Source organism: Dermacentor albipictus, unplaced genomic scaffold (genome assembly GCF_038994185.2).
Source record: "Dermacentor albipictus isolate Rhodes 1998 colony unplaced genomic scaffold, USDA_Dalb.pri_finalv2 scaffold_12, whole genome shotgun sequence".
Classification (NCBI taxonomy): Eukaryota; Metazoa; Arthropoda; class Arachnida; order Ixodida; family Ixodidae; genus Dermacentor; species Dermacentor albipictus.
The window spans coordinates 11,022,386-11,040,097 of NW_027225566.1; the positions used below are offsets into that span (position 1 = coordinate 11,022,386).

General features: G+C 45.7%; 1 protein-coding gene and 2 long non-coding RNA genes across 6 annotated transcripts in view; 1 reads left to right on the top strand and 2 right to left on the bottom strand.

The window, feature by feature from the left end:
- The window catches only part of LOC139051532 (papilin-like), a 532,082-nt gene that overhangs the window by 38,945 nt on the left and 475,425 nt on the right, over nt 1–17,712 (bottom strand). The gene's annotated exons all lie outside the window — the stretch shown is intronic.
- The window catches only part of LOC139051534 (uncharacterized), a 47,791-nt gene that overhangs the window by 28,537 nt on the left and 1,542 nt on the right, over nt 1–17,712 (top strand). The window contains exon 2 of the long non-coding RNA XR_011509424.1: nt 11,149–11,256. This is a non-coding gene — a long non-coding RNA (uncharacterized lncRNA). The remainder of the gene's footprint in view (nt 1–11,148; nt 11,257–17,712) is intronic.
- LOC139051533 (uncharacterized) lies at nt 1,058–8,340 on the bottom strand. The gene is made up of 4 exons (XR_011509423.1): nt 7,904–8,340; nt 6,807–6,911; nt 3,949–4,084; nt 1,058–1,167 (listed from the first exon to the last, which is right to left on the bottom strand). It is a non-coding gene; the product is annotated as an uncharacterized lncRNA (long non-coding RNA).

Sequence of the window (17,712 nt, forward strand, 5' to 3'; positions counted from 1 at the left end):
GCTGTACACGTGGTAGGCAGCTGCATGCTGAAGTTTCAAATTTCGCTCCCATCGAAATGCGGCCGCCATGGCTTGGATTCGATCCCGCAAAGTCGTGCTCAGTAGCCCAACACCATAGCCACTGAGCAACCACGGCGACTGAAGGCTCAAAATCATACAAGCTCTAAGCAGGAAACAAAGGCGACAAATTCCGGGCAGCACCCCTACTAGAAAATCCTATTTGTTTTCAAACGGGTTTCATCAAATAGGGTTATGGAACGGGACCCCGTTTGATCCTGTTCAGTCCTGACCCGTTTAAATCCCGTTTGTTCCTGTTTAAACCTGACCCGTTTAAATCCTGTTTAATCCTGACCCGTTTAAATCCTGTTTAATCCTGACCCGTTTAATCCCGTTTAATCCTGACCCGTTTAATCCCGTCCTATCTAACCCAGACCTGTTTGCCCCTGTTCAGACCTATTTTTTGCTACATTCATACCAGGTCCTTTCAGAATGGATTGATGTTGCTTAATATAATTTACTCTTTACACCTATTTTGTACACTTGTGTATTTGCGATCAGCATTGAAGAAAAGTAGATCTGCATTAGGTTCGCAACAAGAACGCCACTTTCATATGTAGGTTTGCCTGGTACATTGCTTGATACGAAGATGAACACAATTTTCGGCATAAATTGATTAGCACTACCAACACCGATGTGATAAATCATGAACAAGTTTTGTATGACCCACGAGTACGTTCTCTATGTATGACCTACAAGAAAATGCACCCTGAAGAAGACTGTCCCTCATTTTCATATTTACTACAAGTATGCAAATGTAATTCTTGCAAGTTTAGTATATGTTTGATTACTTGTACTCGTCTTAATGCAGTGCTTTTTGCTGTAATGGTTTGTTCACAAATCCACAGTATAGCGTAATTTTGGGGTGAAAAATGTCAGGCAAAGTATTGGCATGTACTTGTAAGTGAAAAAGACAAGTATACTTTACGTAGGTATTTCTGTACACCCACTTGAGCTTTCATTAAGCCTGAAGTCCTCCGGCTTAAATAAAAGCATGTCATAAATGTCCCAAGCACTGTTTATTGGACCTTCTAACGGTATTTCGATGCATCCAGTCTGCCGAGAGAAGACCGCTGGAGTGGGTTGCTTGGGTGAGAGCGAGCAGGCCACCTGAAAAAGTAAAGCCAATAATTTATCTTGACTCATGCAACAGGTTAGCACATAGGCAAATTCGCCTATGTTTTCACAGATAAGAAAGGTTCAGCATTCCGGTCATAGAAGATAATGAATCAATCTTATTGAAAAATATGTGGTTTCATGCACTGCCTATGTTTCAAGGGAACATGGATTACTGTGGGAGAATAAGCTGTCATAATTAGCAGGCGATTGAAGCAAGTCTTATAGGAAAAAGATGGACACATCGTTTGATTAACAATAATTACTAGTATTGAAGCAACAGAATACAAACATGAAATACCTTTAAAAACAACACCGACAGGTTGAGATAATAAATTATTCAGAAACTAAACCCTTCTGCCAGCAAAATACCGTAGTGTACTGGCTTTGACATTGCGCTGCTCAGGCAGAGGGCACGGGATTGAATCCCGGCCACAATGGCGGCATTTAGATGGCAGGGAAATGCCAAAACCCCTATGTAAGGTCTATTGGGTACACGTTAAAGGAGACTAGGTATCCTGCCAACTTGAAGTTATAAAAACTGGGGTAAATTTCGAGATAAGCAAACTTACAAAAGTACAAGGCCCTGGCCATGCGAAGACCGTATAAAGCCTTTTAAGGTAAGTGCCAGCAGCCGCTAAATTTCTTGCAAAAGCCAAATATAGCAGAAGCGGTATTTTTCCGTAGATCACTTTTGCAAGGTATTTTACAATTTGACACCCTACATGTTGGGCATCTACGGGCAACAGCAATTCTGGCACAGATCATAGCAAACACTGTTGCACCTAGGTATACATAGACACATAGGTATAGGTACAGTCGCCGACTGATTTTCCGGACATGATTACTTGGTCTGCTTCACGGCACTGCCATTCTCCCCATGGACCATAATGTATAACAACTTCCGAATATTCGGACGCCTTGCAACCTCTCGTCTGATTTTTCAGACACTCCTTGAGCCAACTTGATCGAGAGCACCATGCACCGACTCTGACCGTTGCATGGTTCTACTTGCTGAACGCCATTTTTGTTTTGAACGGAGCCTCCTTGGTGCCCCACGAAGTGGCGCTACTGCGAATCCCTGCTCATCATCATCGTTTCTGCCTGGTTTGTAGCTACAGCAGTTCTGGTCTCAGCTTAGTATGCGATGTCAAGACAATCCAGCAACTGATTTGTTTGTTTCTTCGTGCACGACGCTGCAAGTAGGCCAGGTTTTTTGTTTGTGCAACTGATGTCGGCGTGACGATGTTTGACGAAGCAAGATGGGCCAATTCATTTCACTAATATTTAGAATAGCTACCTGTAAGCACCACCTACCTTTCAACAACATTTGCAAAGCAAAAAACCTCATCCTGAAAATGTGCACATGAAGACATCGGTAGCATCATCAGCGTGGGGCCTCAAGATAATTCGGCAAGCCAAGAAATTACTGACAGCACGAGTGCAATCATGCCAACAGGAAATCAGTGGCTGAATAATGCACCTCCTACCACTTGGTAGACAGTGCATTTTCGCAAGGCCCTAACTACGGCAGATCATTGTTCAGGAGTTCCCGAATGCACAACTCTATGCCATTTTCACGCTGACTCTAGGGAAGCACCTCTGCACAGTTGCAAGAAAAAAAGCTAGATGCCCCAAGAGAAATGAGCCCACTCAAGCCATGGAAGTTATGTTTACCTTGTCTTCCTACAACTACTCTAAACCTAGGACTGCTGTTCTGCACAAGGGAACAAACGTCAACATTGGTGCCTCGCCCAACACAAGTGGTCTGCGCCGTAGAAGGTGCCATCAGTCAGCCCACAGATTAGGCCCACACCAGTGCTGTCAGTGTGCTGTACAAATTGCAGAAGCACAGCCTACAAGCTTGTCTGCCTTAGTGTGATCGCAATAATGAACGAAAACCAACGAATCAAGTTTGTTTCGTGCTGAGAACAGTTGCCTCATGCTAGATTTTCCTACAATTCTTTCTAAGCACAGATAATGCGTGGTTTGTTGTGTAGGCATGTAAATAATGAAAAGGCCTGCATCACTATCTCTGAAAAAAATCATGTAAGAAAGCACGTACCAGTACACAGGTGCAGTGTCTATCACATACCATTTCATGCAGTAGAGGCTACATCGGATAAACCGGCCAATGTATAAATGACTGGCAGCGTGACCAAGCAAACTTGATGCGAGGGTCAGTTAGCAGTGGTAGTGCACTACTCTCGGTGCACATGCACCTATGTTTGAAAGCTGCTTGATCGTGACAAAATATAAAGACAAAAGCACTGGAGAGATATCTGAGGCTTTTCTTATATGTATAACGAGGAACCTAGCACTAGCTCCCCATACAGAGAATTACTAGACAGTGAGACTGCTTCTTATCATTGTAAAACAAGTGTCACACTCACCACGTGATGCGTCCTTTTCGTTTCTGTGCGAACAATATGTATTCAGATCTATTCTCCCCCTTTCACCTTTTGCACAATATTACTGTGCGAGCTATAATACTGAACTGTTAGTAGCACTCTGTCCTGTTGCCTCCTTTCTTTCCTTGTGAACTGTGTGCTAAATACGGCTTTTTTTGGTGAAAGAGTGCTACTTTAACGCATAAACTAGCGCCATGGCACTTTGCAATAAAGGACTGTTATAATTCTCTAAAAATATGTCCATGCAGAACAGTGTCAAAAGAACACCTTAAAGAAAGAACATGAGTGTATCTATCATAAAGACCAATCCTTGCCTTTTTTCCTTAACATAATTTTCAATACTGATATTGAAGTACAAGCTCACCATATTATATCACCTTGTCAATGAAGCAAGGCACAATGGCGCCCAACTGTCGCGGGACCAACTTGGATGTGGAGATCAGCGCAGATCAGCAACATAGCATGGTCTGCTTACACTTCTTCTCCAGGTCCAGCCATACCTATAGCAGTTATAAAACAACTGAGGTTAGAATCACAAGCGAAACAATACAAAAAGTGACACTGAACAAAGCAACTTTCGTTAGGCATAAATAGGATCGAAATGCTGACATTATGCACATAAGTAACTTCACTTTGAGCAACAAAGCATGCAATTTAAGAAAGATTATATGTATGAGCTATCTATGTGAGAAAGATTAATTGAACGCCCTCTATTTGCTATACCCCTCCCCTTATGCATGGATGTCTCCCTGACTGAGTGAGCGGGGCTGATCCCAGGTATAGTGTAATTAAAGGGTGTCACTTGGTGGGCCAATCCCGATACCATTGCATGACTTGTACAATAATTTTAATGTGTATTGTAATGCTGGCCATCCTGCAGGCACTGCAACATTACAGCACCCATAAGGCTAATGGTATTACCTGATAAGGTTAACTAATAAGTGTCCCCAGAAGCATAACTCGGCATGTATACTCGAAGGCCATTATTATAAGAGAAGCAATAGCAGAGGTGAAGCTTTATCCTGTGCCATATGCAAAATGGCCGAGCACGCCCAGCTTTTGGTTACATTCTCACTTGTGACCACTGCAACAGGCTGACTGACATGCGTAACCAGCAGTTTGTAGGACCACATTTTCATAACCTGCAATTTTTTTTTACATCTGAAGAGATCAGCCTCAAGCTCCATGCTGCGCTGCACTCAAGAAGCATTATAAACTGGCAACATTTAAATGCTATGCTGCATGGTTTGTTGCATGCTTTAGGAATTTAGTTATTTATTATACACATAGCTCATAGGCTCCAGTTGGAGTATTGCATGAGGTGGCAAGAAAACAAATTCTGAACTAACCAGGAGAACGTTCAACAAAACAAGTCAGACCAAAGAAAGAAAAATAACATACTCTCATAATGGGACTATGTATCTGGCAGCTAGCTTATAAAAAAGGCAATTAGGAATGTTTTACTACTGGTAGCGCTTTAGGGGATGGAATGTAGAATTCCAAGCATCATACACTTTGAAGCCACCTTTCGTGGCTTTTTGTTTTGAAGTCCTATTCTCTGTAATATTATAGAAATGAGTACCCCTCCCAAATAAAACAAAGAAAAGCATGTAATGCACAGTAATGTAACACAATAATGTAATGCACAACAGTGAATACTTAGAAAAATGTAATTAAGAACATGGAGTCTATGTGGGCACAGATGTTAGAAGTCTACATGAAAGCATAATAATAAAGGTGGGCAGAGCATTTATGCTTTTGTCGGGCAACCGGCAGCAAGACATACAGGTAAAAGGATATGCATGCCTCACAACACAGTCCCTAAAAATATGTCACAATACAGTGAGTAGGTATATCATGCTTATCTACAATAGCCCCTAATTATATTTACCTCAGAGGGGGCTACCTATGTAACTTGATCAAACTGAAGGTGGGCCAAATTCTAAATATACGATTCAAGTAGACAGAAAATGAACGTTATGAATATGGCATCTACAGCAAAAGTGTTGTACAGTATCGTTGTACATTATGTCATACCTGCCAACCTGTGAACATAATATTTTGTAAAAATGCTGCACACACTAAATTCTTTGTTGGGGACATAGCACACATTATTTTAAAGCTTGCTCTCAGCACCCCCATTGTTGCATACACACACACATTATTAATAAAGGGAAAATCGCACATCCACCCACTCGTAGCAATTGCTACAAAAGAAACCCGTACGGATTCCTCCAAAGGAAAGCCTCAGAGCTGAAAAAAAGAAACCGTCCAGGTCCGGGACTCAAACCCGGGACCACCGTCTTTCCGGGACAGCCGCTTTGCAATCTAAGATAACCAGGCGGCTAGCAGATGGCCGGGCGAATTTGTCGACAACATGAAGCAAAGGCAAGGGTCTGACGTAATAGTTCTGCGGAAATGCGCAAGGTGTAGAGAGGTAATTAATTAAGGGGAAAAAAATATTACGTCAAACCCTTGCCTTTGCTTCGTGTTGTCAACTAATTCGACTTCGCCCTACCATGTGCTAGCCACCTGGTTATCTCAGATGGTAGAGTGGCTGCCTCGGAAAGGTGGTAGTCCCGGGTTCGAGTCCCGGACCAGGACGAATTTTTCTTCAACTGTGCGGCTTTCCTTTTGAGGAACACATATGGGTTTCCTTTGTAGCAAATGCTACGAGCGGGCGGATGTCTGATTTTCCCTTGAATAATTACTTCTCTCCACCTCGTGTGTTTGCGCAGAACTATTACATCACGCACACATTATCAACCATTATTTAACTTGTCGTGCAGCACAAAAAGCAGCAGCGAACTTGAAACCAGTAACTGACAACTTTGTTTTTTTTTTAGATTACAGAGCTTTCTCAGCGTGCTTGCTGCTGCCGCTTTACGCTGCTTCATGAATTTATCTGACCAAACTTCCCTAAAGCAAGTGCCCCTCTGATGCTCTTGTTAGAGATATTGCATCGCTAATAATAAACCAGTACAAGTACCATTACAATTAATTTTTTACATGCATTTTAACAATGTCATGCCCTTAATCTCTCAACAGCTTTAAAACATCTTAACCAACACAACTTCATTGTCTTTCTAAAGTGACATTGAAAAAATTGTAAAATGAGCCCACATTTGTAAACCCACGAAAAATTCAGGAGAGTTTCCAAACATGGATGATACGAACAAAATCTGTAGCTCGTGTAAGTGACAGCGACTGCTTTGCACACACCTTGTCACAGCATGCATATCAGGTACTTTGCCGTGCTGTTGAGGCTGCAGAAGTGCCGCAGGTGCATATGTGGAGGTGCCTCTGGTTCACAAAATCTTGCCATCCCTAAACAATAATAAATGCTTAATTTATTGTAATCCCTGCTGAAACTGCAAACTTGTGATATAAAAAGATCACGTCATATTTTGAAAAAAGTCTCATACAACCAGTTACATGAAGCTGCAACTGGTTGTGCAAATATCTGACCGTAACATCACAGGCGGTTAAATAACACGTAAATCGAACTGTAGCAAACATGAATCTACTATGAAAAGGTTCACACAAACGTACAGCTGTATAACGTGAAATGTGAATTGTACTATCGAAAAATTCCTTAGGACATGAAAAGCGTTCCAAAACCTAATTTGTTTATGCGGCGCAACAAAGCACTGCTCCCAAAGGACGATGCGCTCAAAATTACAACAGACCACCTCTGTTTCTGGAGAGACAATACAGAAAAGAGAAAGATTTTTCGATTAAAAAGAAACATTGCTTTTGTAATTTCGGCTTCTCTGCAAGGTCGGAACCCTTTACAAGTACACGAAAACACACAGGACACTAATACACGTCATCTGACGACACTCTATAAACAGAAGAATTTCCATACAAGCTGAAAATCTGGCCATGCGTCGACGAAGAAATCGGGTGCTATCTCGCGCAGCTGTTAGCTGTGAAGACGACACATCGACGTACTACTTCTGGAAATGCCTATACCATTTCTCAATGAAAAATTATGTACACAAACAGTAACTTTCTTTGCTTGAATTTTTGTGCCCATTTAGATCAAAGAACCACCCGCGCTAGCGTGCTTCATAGGTGAAAGTAAATAAACCACAGATAGAGCTGTTGGTAACATGAATACGTTTTAGGGCAATTTCCATGGAACTTTTTGCTAAATGTGCACTGCGACATGAAGAACAACCATTTGAAAAGCACATTTATAATTCTTGCTGCTTTACTCATTCGGATTCGGTTGTTGTACGGGTCTTGCGATACGTACAAGAACGCACACTTCACGAACCATAGACAGGAAGAATGCGCGCAAGCGCCGGACTTACCTTTCTAGGCGTACTCGGAAAACGCTCCTTTTAGCGTCACAGGTGCCGCGGCATCGACTGCACCAACGGTCCTTCCGGCGCACACACTGTTGAATTGCGGATCAACTACAGGACGTAAGAGCACAATTTTCACCAAATTCTTCCGTACAGTGTGATACGATGCGAGAGTGCCAGAGGAGGAGATCCTTTTCGTGAGCCCGGAACAAAGAAAGTGGCGAAGGCTCATACCTTCGACATCGGCGCACCACACGAAGGATACTGCGGGCTATATTACGCGGTCCCAGGGGTTTTGTGATTCTCAATGAATACAAAATGCACCACAATTACTCTCGGCACAGCGTACACACAATTAAACAACTGCATCGGACGGCGTCAATGCAGCGCGCACTCACATGTAGCTAAGGCTGAAGACGGCAAAATAATATCACCTGTAACTTTACCGGCGCTACCTGTGCTGCCATCTGTAGGCCGCCACCGAAAGCGACCGTGCTTTCGGTGATCTCATGGATGGTGACGGCGTTGTATTTCGATGTTATGCGAGTCGTACAGCGTCTTGTACGACGTGTTTCAGCAACGTTGCTTTTAATAGAAAGGACGGCAATGTGCGTATACGCCGTATAGACGTCTCACCCACTTGAATAACACAACAGGAAATTTTCAGTCTGTCGTATTTTGGGACGTTGTGACTGTCGTTCTGTTCTCTGTAGTGTGACGTCTTGTACTCGAAAAAATGCTGTAGCTTCTGATCAATATATTTGATTAAAAATTGACAGAGACCGCTTTAAGGATAAGAAAAATTATTCATACAAAAAAAAGAAAGTAGAAAAAAAAAACTTTCGCGCAGGACTCGAACTGCGGACCTCATGATTCCGAGACAAGCATCTTACCACCGCACCACGCCAAACACGCCCACACCTCGACTAGGTTAGCAATATAAATCTCTCTCTGGGTTGCTGTTTACATTTACATTTTACAAGCCAAGATGCGCTTTCACTTCACCGGTCGCGTCAACTGCCGTATCTCTATATGCGCAAAAGTGTTGTTACCATCGACAGGTACATCGTGGAATGCTAGAACATCAATTTTGCTGTAACGATATCCATATTTAATAAGAAATTCAGAAATAGACAACGGTGACCGGGGACACTGAAGGTTTTTACTGCTAATTTCGACAGTTGTCTCTTGCTCTTTACACTTTTGAGCTCGCATATAATTCGTGCGTTCAATGCAAAATAGCTACATAAACACTCGTGGGTGAGTCTTGATCCGGACAGTATACTGGCTTCTCACGGCAGCGCTGTACCAGATTAATGAGACCCGAGCGAGAAAGCTTTTCACGCAACTTTGTGAAACAATCCAAAACTTCTTTTCCGCTTCGCATAAGCTTGTGCAATATTTCTGGGAAATTGACTAATGTGTCAGTGTAACCGCACATGTAAGTCCACAGGACTGTGTGCCCCATCTTACCAAATAAAACAAAGCGGATACGCAGCCATTCCCGCAGATGGTATGATTTTGATCAGCGGCCGATTTTGAGGAGGCCGGTAGCGCGTTGCTGGTGCCGCGTCGTCACGGCACAATTATAACAATTGGCCACGTCGACTTTAATACCGGTGTCGGTGCTATCAGTATTGCCGGCTTCAGAGAAGCACGATTGAATACCGCGCAAGAGAAAAGTGCAGTGTACACCACCGATGCGAAGCTGACATTTTAAAGGGCCGCAACGGAAAGTGCTTCTGTTGCGACTTCAGAACTCTTGGCCGTCGCGACCGAATGTTTCTGTTGCGACGTCAGAATTGCTGTCGTAACGCCAGAAATGTCTGTCGCAGCTACAGAAACGTTAGGAACTTCTGTCGTACAACAGAAATTTCTGTATTTGCAGCAGGAATTCCTGTTGTCTTTTTCAACTGGGCAGGACCGGGAATCGGTTTGAAATTCGCAGCTATCATATCGCAGTTTGGTCTGTGAATGTTCCGAGGTGTTCACGCAATTTCTGTAGAGCTTGATATAATGGCCCAATTTAGCACTAGGGGTTAAAATGTCAGGATGTCGAACAATAAAAAAGCTCCTCCCCAGTTATATTCAAGCATTAAACTGGTATGCATGATGCCATCCAGTATAGTTGCCACAAAGCTCCAGATTAAACCAGCTTTTGTGACAAACAGGCGACCCTATATGGTGCCACTGCGTCCAGTATAAGCCAGTTTAGTTGCAAACAGGGCTCCTGTTAAGACCCATTTCTGCGTGAACTGGTCATGCCTATACCTGCTTGCATGCCAAACGGGACCCCGTTCAGACCTGTTCGTGTGTGAACTGGTCCTGTTTATACCTCTTTGAATGCCAAACGGGACCCCATTCAGACCTGTTCGTGTGTAAACTGGTCCAGTTTATACCTGTTTGAATGCCAAACGGGACCCCGTTCAGACCTGTTCGTGTGTAAACTGGTCCAGTTTATACCTGTTTGCATGCCAAACGGGACCCCGTTCAAACCTGTTCATGTGTAAACTGGTCCTGTTTATACCTGTTTGTTGCTAAACAGGTCCCTGTTAGAACCAGTTTAAACCTGTATAACCCAGTTTGAATTTAAATAGGATTTTCCAATAGGGACCTTATTTGCCAGTGGTGTTCCAGGGACGCTGTACATATCTGTCCGAAGTGTGTCATTTGAGAACTCTGCATTGCCGATACCTAGAAGGAGGACATTGAACTAACGTCCACACGTGCACATTTAGCCATGTCCACCAGGGAAGGAAGGCGAAAGACGTAGCCAATGGAATGTAGGGGAGAGGGATGACATATTAACAAGAAGCATGCGAGGGGTCGCAGCTGCCAAGAAAGTGTTCGTTTGTTCTTGTCCTGGCAGCCGCGTTCCTCTCGTGTTTCTTGTAAACATGTCACCCCTCTCCCCTAGATTCCATTGGCTACGTCTTTCGCCTTTCTTCCCTGGTGGACATGGTGGAATGTGCACGTGTGGACTTGCGGCTTCTTCACAAACTCTACCTGGTTCGCTTTCCTTCTGTTTTGTTTTTCATAATGCTACTGTATGTACGCGCTAGTTTGCATTAGCGCTTGTTTTCGTTTACTTTGGCATGAGCCAATGAACGTGTTGGTATTCATGACTTCAATAATTGTACGCATCTTCTGCGGTCATACACTACTTTTTATTAATGCCACTGTTCGTACGCGGATGCTTGTAAAGTTTGTATTAATGTTTATGTTTTTTTTTCTTTTTCGCTTCTTTCTAGTTTTTACGGAGAAAAATGTGAAGATTTAACTATGTGTGCTTGCAATCCACTCTTAATAAAGACCAGACCCCGGCCGAAACGTCAGAAAAGTTGTGGCATTTTCGCTACGTGAGTCTAAATCTTTGAACTATGTCTATGGCGGTTCCTATGATCCTATGCTTCACTGATATACATATAATATATATATATATATATATATATATATTGTTACAAGCCCGGGGAACAGGGGTTGATTGAGGCGTGCGAGAGCAGGAACGGCAGGCTACGAAGAACAGGAATGGCCGCTGCACAGTCTTCGTTCTCCTCTTCCCTTCTCTTCTTGATCCCCGCGTCCCTTTGACGCGCTTGGACGTAACATACCTCCCCTCGCAGACAAAGCCCCCTGGACGAGTCAACTAGCTTGTCGTGGCGTACATGATTTCAACCGTGCGACATGCGCGACTTGTGTCCTAGCAGATCGTCCACCCGTGTTCGTGAGGCGCGCGAGAGTATAGTTCACTTCGCTGACTTTGTCGATGACAACATACGGTCCATCATAGTTTGCCAGCAGCTTTTGACACAAACCGCGCTTCCTTGTGGGAGTCCAAAGCCAAACGAGATCACCAGGGTTATATGTAACAGGCCGATGTCGTGCGTCGTAGTGGGCTTTGGAGTTTTCTTGTGATGCCAAAGTCCGAAGACGCGCAAGTCTCCGAGCCTGTTCAGCGAGGCACAGCGTATCGGCGACCGTAGGATTGTGGTGGTGGTAAAAAGGGAGGACAGTGTCGAGCGTATACCGGGGCGGCCGAGCATATAGAAGGAAGAAGGGGCTGTAGCCGGTTGTCTCGTGCTTGGCGGTGTTGTATGCGTAAGTAATAAACGGTAGAACTTCATCCCAATTCTTGTGATCGGACGCAACATACATGGAAAGCATATTTGTGATCGTTCGATTAGTGCGCTCAGTGAGGCCGTTTGTTTGCGGATAATACGGCGTCGAGTGCCTGAGGTGCGAGTTACACAAACGCACAAGCTCTTCCACTATATCCGCCATGAATTGACGTCCCCGGTCGCTTATGATAACACCAGGTGGTCCATGTCGTAGAACAACAGCGTGAAGTAAGAAAAGCGACACTTCGGTGGCAGTTGCTGATGGTATAGCCGCCGTCTCGCAATAGCGTGTGAAATAGTCGGCGCAGACAATTATCCAGCGGTTCCCCTTAGATGACTTTGGAAAAGGGCCTAACAGCTCAATTCCAACTTGCCGAAAGGGTGAGCTGGAAGGCGACACAGGTTGAAGGAGACCAGATGGGGCAGTGGTTGGGCGTTTCCGACGTTGGCACTGTATGCAGCTGGCGACATAAAACTCAACCGAATGTCGCATCCGGGGCCAGTAAAAGCGTTCATGAATGCGATAAAGTGTGCGCACAGTGCCTAAGTGCCCGGAGGTAGGGCCATCGTGCATAGCCTGAAGGATTGCTGGCCGGAGACGCTCCGGCACCACTAGAAGGCCTTGAGTAGGCACTTGAGTAGTTCCTTTTGTACAGGAGCCCGTCACGTACACAGTAGCTGCTTGTTGCACTTGAATGGGCAGAAGTAAAGAGTGGCTCCAATTTAGTGTCTGTCCGTTGTTCCGTTCTGAACGCATCAATATCTGGAAAAGCGGGTGTCACAGAAGCGACGAGATGATCAAAATCCTCTGCGTCGCAGTCCGTCGTGGCAAGGGGCATACGGGAAATGCAGTCTGCGTCAGCGTGTTTTCGGCCACTCTTGTAGGAAACAGTGAAGTTATATTCCTGCAACCTCAAAGCCCAGCGTGCAAGGCGACCACAAGGGTCGCGAAGGTTCACGAGCCAGCACAGGGAACGGTGGTCTGTGACGACTTGGAATGGGCGTCCGTACAAGTACGAGCGAAATCGCTGGACCGCAAAGATTACAGCGAGGCATTCTTGCTCTGTCACCGTGTAATTCCGTTCAGGTTTGCTTAATGAGCGGCTTGCATAAGCAATCACGTGCTGACGGTCGTCATAGCGTTGGACCAATACGGCACCCAGACCAACGCCACTAGCATCTGTGTGGATTTCTGTCGGCGCAGTAGGATTGAAGTGGCGAAAGATAGGGCGGGAGGTCAGCAGGAATTTCAACTGACGAAATGCAGAATCGCACTCGGGTGTCCACTCAAACCGTGCGTTTTTATGTAGCAGATTTGTCAGAGGATAAGCGACGTCAGCAAAACCAGGAATAAATCGGCGAAAGTAAGAGCAAAGACCCAGAAAACTACGAAGTTGCTTCACTGACTGCGGTGCACTGAATGCCTCGACAGCTGCCGTCTTGAGGGGATCAGGCCGGATACCGTCTTTGTCAACAAGATGACCGAGCACAAGGGTTTGACGGTCACCAAAGTTACATTTCTTGGAGTTCAGAACCAGGCCAGTGTTTTTGATGCAGTCGAGGACAATATCCAGGCGCGTATTGTGCTCATTGAATGTGCGCCCGAATATGACAACGTCGTCAAGATAGCACATACAGATGTTCCACTTTAACCCACGCATAATTGTGTCCATGAACCTTCCAAATGTTGCTGGAGCGTTGCACAACCCAAATGGCATCACATTGAATTCGAGTGATCGATCCGGGGTTATGAAGGCTGTTTTCTCCTTGTCTGCCGGGTGTATCGGGATTTGCCAATATCCTGAGCGCAGGTCCACTGAAGAAAAATAGGAGGCCGAATGCAGGCAATCAATTGCATCATCAATCCAGGGCAGGGGGTAGACATCCTTCTTATTCACTGCGTTTAATCTTCGATAATCGACGCAAAATCTCCAGCTACCGTCTTTCTTTCTGACAAGTATGACCGGAGCTGCCCAAGGACTCGAGGACTCATCATGTCACTCACTTGTTCCCCGATTATCTTCCGCTCGTTAGGCGACACGCGATAAGGCTTTTGCCTGATCGGTCGCGCAGATCCCGTATTGATAGTATGGCGTGTTCGTGACTCGGGAATCGAGAACGCTTTGTCCGGCTGCGCAAAGTCAAACACTGACAGATGCTTAGAAAGCGTATCCACCAAGGTAGGGCGCTCCCTTGTGCTGAGTGACTTGTTTATCATAGACAGAAGCTTTTTGTCTGAGACGTGGCGAAGGTCAGCAGGTTCACACGGCGGATCTGTTAGTACGGCTACGGACGAAGACGTGTATTCTGTAAAGTAGGCGAGTTTCAAGCCGTATGGAAGCAGGACGGGTTCTGCTGAGCAGTTGGCCGTCCACAAGCCAGCACGCCCGTTGCCAATGGAAACCACACAATGAGGGACAAACACGTGCTTCTTCATACAATTTAGAAGCATTGGCTCTACGGAGGCATCGAAACTCTCTGGAACTTCACCGCGACACACAACCGGCACGCACACAGAGGTGGACGCAGGCACAACTGTATCTGCAGATACACAAAGTTCACCTTGACTGCAAGTCTCCTCTAAGAGCCCGGACGAAACATGGCCATCGACGCAAACTTCCCCCGTGCGAAAATCGACGGTCGCACCACACTGTCGCAAAAAGTCGATGCCCAAAATCACTTCGTGCGTCGATCGGGGAATAACTACAAACTCTGTCGCGAAAATTCCACCAGCCAAGGATACGTCAGCAGTGCACACACAAACAGGGCGCAACGACTCGCCGCTCACTCCACAAAACGTTGCAGCCTGGTCCCACCGAAATACAACTTTACGCCCCAACCGACCTTTAAAACCGAGACTCATTACGGATACAGTTGCTCCGGTATCCACTAAAGCCATTGTAGAAACACCATCAACAAGTACATGCATTTTGTTCTTAATCATAGCAACTGCAGGGGGCATTTCTGTCGATAGCACGTGTCGAGCGACCTCACCCCCATCGGCCACGCTAGCTAGTTTTCCGGTTGTGAAGGCGAGACGGAGCGGCGCACTGGCGATGGACATTGACGTAAACGTGGCGCACAAGAAGTTGGCGGTGGTGTCAAACTCCTGTCAGATGCCGGCGAGCGGCTCCGGAAGCTTCTCTGCCAGTAATCGTTGCCAGAAGGGACGCCAGCTGACCAAGAGGTGGTGTACGGCTGTTGAGTTGTCCTCGTAGGAGGTGTGGGCCTTGTTGAAGATCCGGATCGACCATTCCACGTTGTTGGGCGACGATTGCAAAACCTCGCTATGTGGCCCGCGACACCGCATTGGAAACATACCGGCAGATGCCTCAAATTGCGATGTTCTTCCATGTAGTCGCGCATGTTGCTGTCGACTGCATAGACAGTAGGTGGGTGACATTCATCATGGCTAGGCATCGGCCGCTGGGAGGCGTGCGTGTGGCGTGGGTGTTGGTCGTAGTCATGACCTTGATAGCTCATGGTCCCTCTCGTTTGTGGGGTAGACCTATACTCGATGGACGCTGAGTGAACCGTGGGTTTCCATGATGTCGAAACGGCCGTGTTTCTCATCTCGTGTGGTGAGTACGCGCCAGTGATGCCGGGTGTGCAACGGTACATCTCTTCTTGATGGAGCAACTCTTCGCGAACAATGTGCCGTATAGTGGATGGAAGGTCAACACACGAGCTCGGGTCTACACTTGCCACGTCGTGACATTAGCCAGGCGACCAAACTTCGGTATTATCCGTCGCATCTTCAGCGTCTCAAAGGTCCTGCAGTGGCGAATGACGTCAGACACGGAATCCAAACTTTCCTTGCCGATCAAAAAATTGTAGACGTCTTCGGCTATTCCTTTTCACAAATGTCCAACTTTGTCATCTTCAGACATTCGAGAGTTGACTATTTTACACAGTTTCAGCACTTCTTCGATATAAGTCGTACATGTCTCGCCGGGAATCTGAGCTCTTTGCGAAAGCGTCTGTTCAGCGCGTTTCTTTTTTGCGCTAGAATCTCCAAAACACGCTCTGAGCTCCTCGACGAAAAGCTCCCATGAAGTGAGCGTGTCTTCGTGGTTCTCATACCAGACGAGCGCTGTGTCGGTGAGGGAAAACACTACATTGGACAATTGTGCGGTCGAGTTCCAACCGTTAGACCGGCTCACCCTTCAGTAGTTCGTGAGCCACTCGTCGACATCTTCTCCGGCTTTTCCTCCGAAAGTGAGTGGCACCCGGTAGTATTGCCACGGAACACCAGGTGTTGGCCTTGAAACCGCGTCAGATCCTTCGGGAATCTGGCAGGCGTATTCAGGCATGGCAGGTGAGGGTGGCGGAAGTCCGGCAAGTCGACGGCTTCGGCGAAGTTGTAGCAGCGTAGGCTCCGTGGTTACGAGGTGTACCCCGCACCATCCACCAATTTGTGACAAGCACGGGGAAAAGGGGTTGATTGAGGCGTGCGAGAGCAGGAACGGCAGGCTACGAAGAACAGGAATGGCCACTGCACAGTCTTTGTTCTCCTCTTCCCTTCTCTTCTTGATCCCCGCGTCCCTTTGACGCGCTTGGACGTAACAATATATATATATATATATATATATATATATATATATATATATATATATATATATATATATATATATATATATAGGTGAAAAATAGACACCCTACATACAATGGCGCGCAAGACACCATGGTACATTATTTGTAGTGCCTACGTGAATTAACAAATGATAAATGAAAATGGAAGCAAAATAAGCTGGCCGTGGATGGCACACGCATTACGCGTGAGATGCTCTTACGAAATAGCTACTGAGGCACGGCTTGCCCCATCAACTTTTCCGGGTACTTATGTCTGTCTCCTAGAACTAACCCTGGGAGTATTGGCCAGAGCTACCACTCACGACCGCAACACTGGGGGCGCTGGCTAACCCTCCCAGGGTTATATATATATATATATATATATATATATATATATATATATATATATATATATATATATATATATATATATATATATATAATTGCATTAATAAAATATTCCTATGGAAGGATTGAAGCCCAGCACCCCTAGCACGCTGTAGCAGATAGAGTACATACTTAAGCATTTGCCGCATGCAAGGCGGCGCGTTGAGGCGCTTGGTGCGTTTCATGGCAATATCAATAAATGCGCACTTCATGCGATACTTTCGCCGTCGTCGATATTTCCACATAACAGAGCCCACTTCTTTAGTTTTCAGAAAATAGGTTTTCTGAAAAACATTACTCACACTAACTGTACGCCTTCCATTTGCGTCAGAACATGAACGTAAGCTGAGAAAATACGCCCATGAGTGTTCGTGTTCCCATCGCACAGACAGGTGCACAGAAGGGGCTGTATTGTGTTTTAGTTTGCTGTAACGAACTGTAACACAGCTAGGATGACCCTGCATGGGTTTCTCACACGCAGTAGTCATGGTAGTACCCATACGTACGCAGTTTCTATAGCAAAGCAGCGCGTCTCTCACATCGCGCAAACATGCCTTCGCGTGGTAATTGTCCGGAACGCCAGCAGATAATCTCCAGCGACATGCTAATAGCAGTGAAGCAAGGAGGGCGGTACAAGAACACTCTGTGGTCAAGACGCAAGAACAACATACTGCTGGGTTTTCGGCGCACGCTGCAGCTACACGCCGGGAGCGCCCAGACGCGGCAATGAGGAAACAG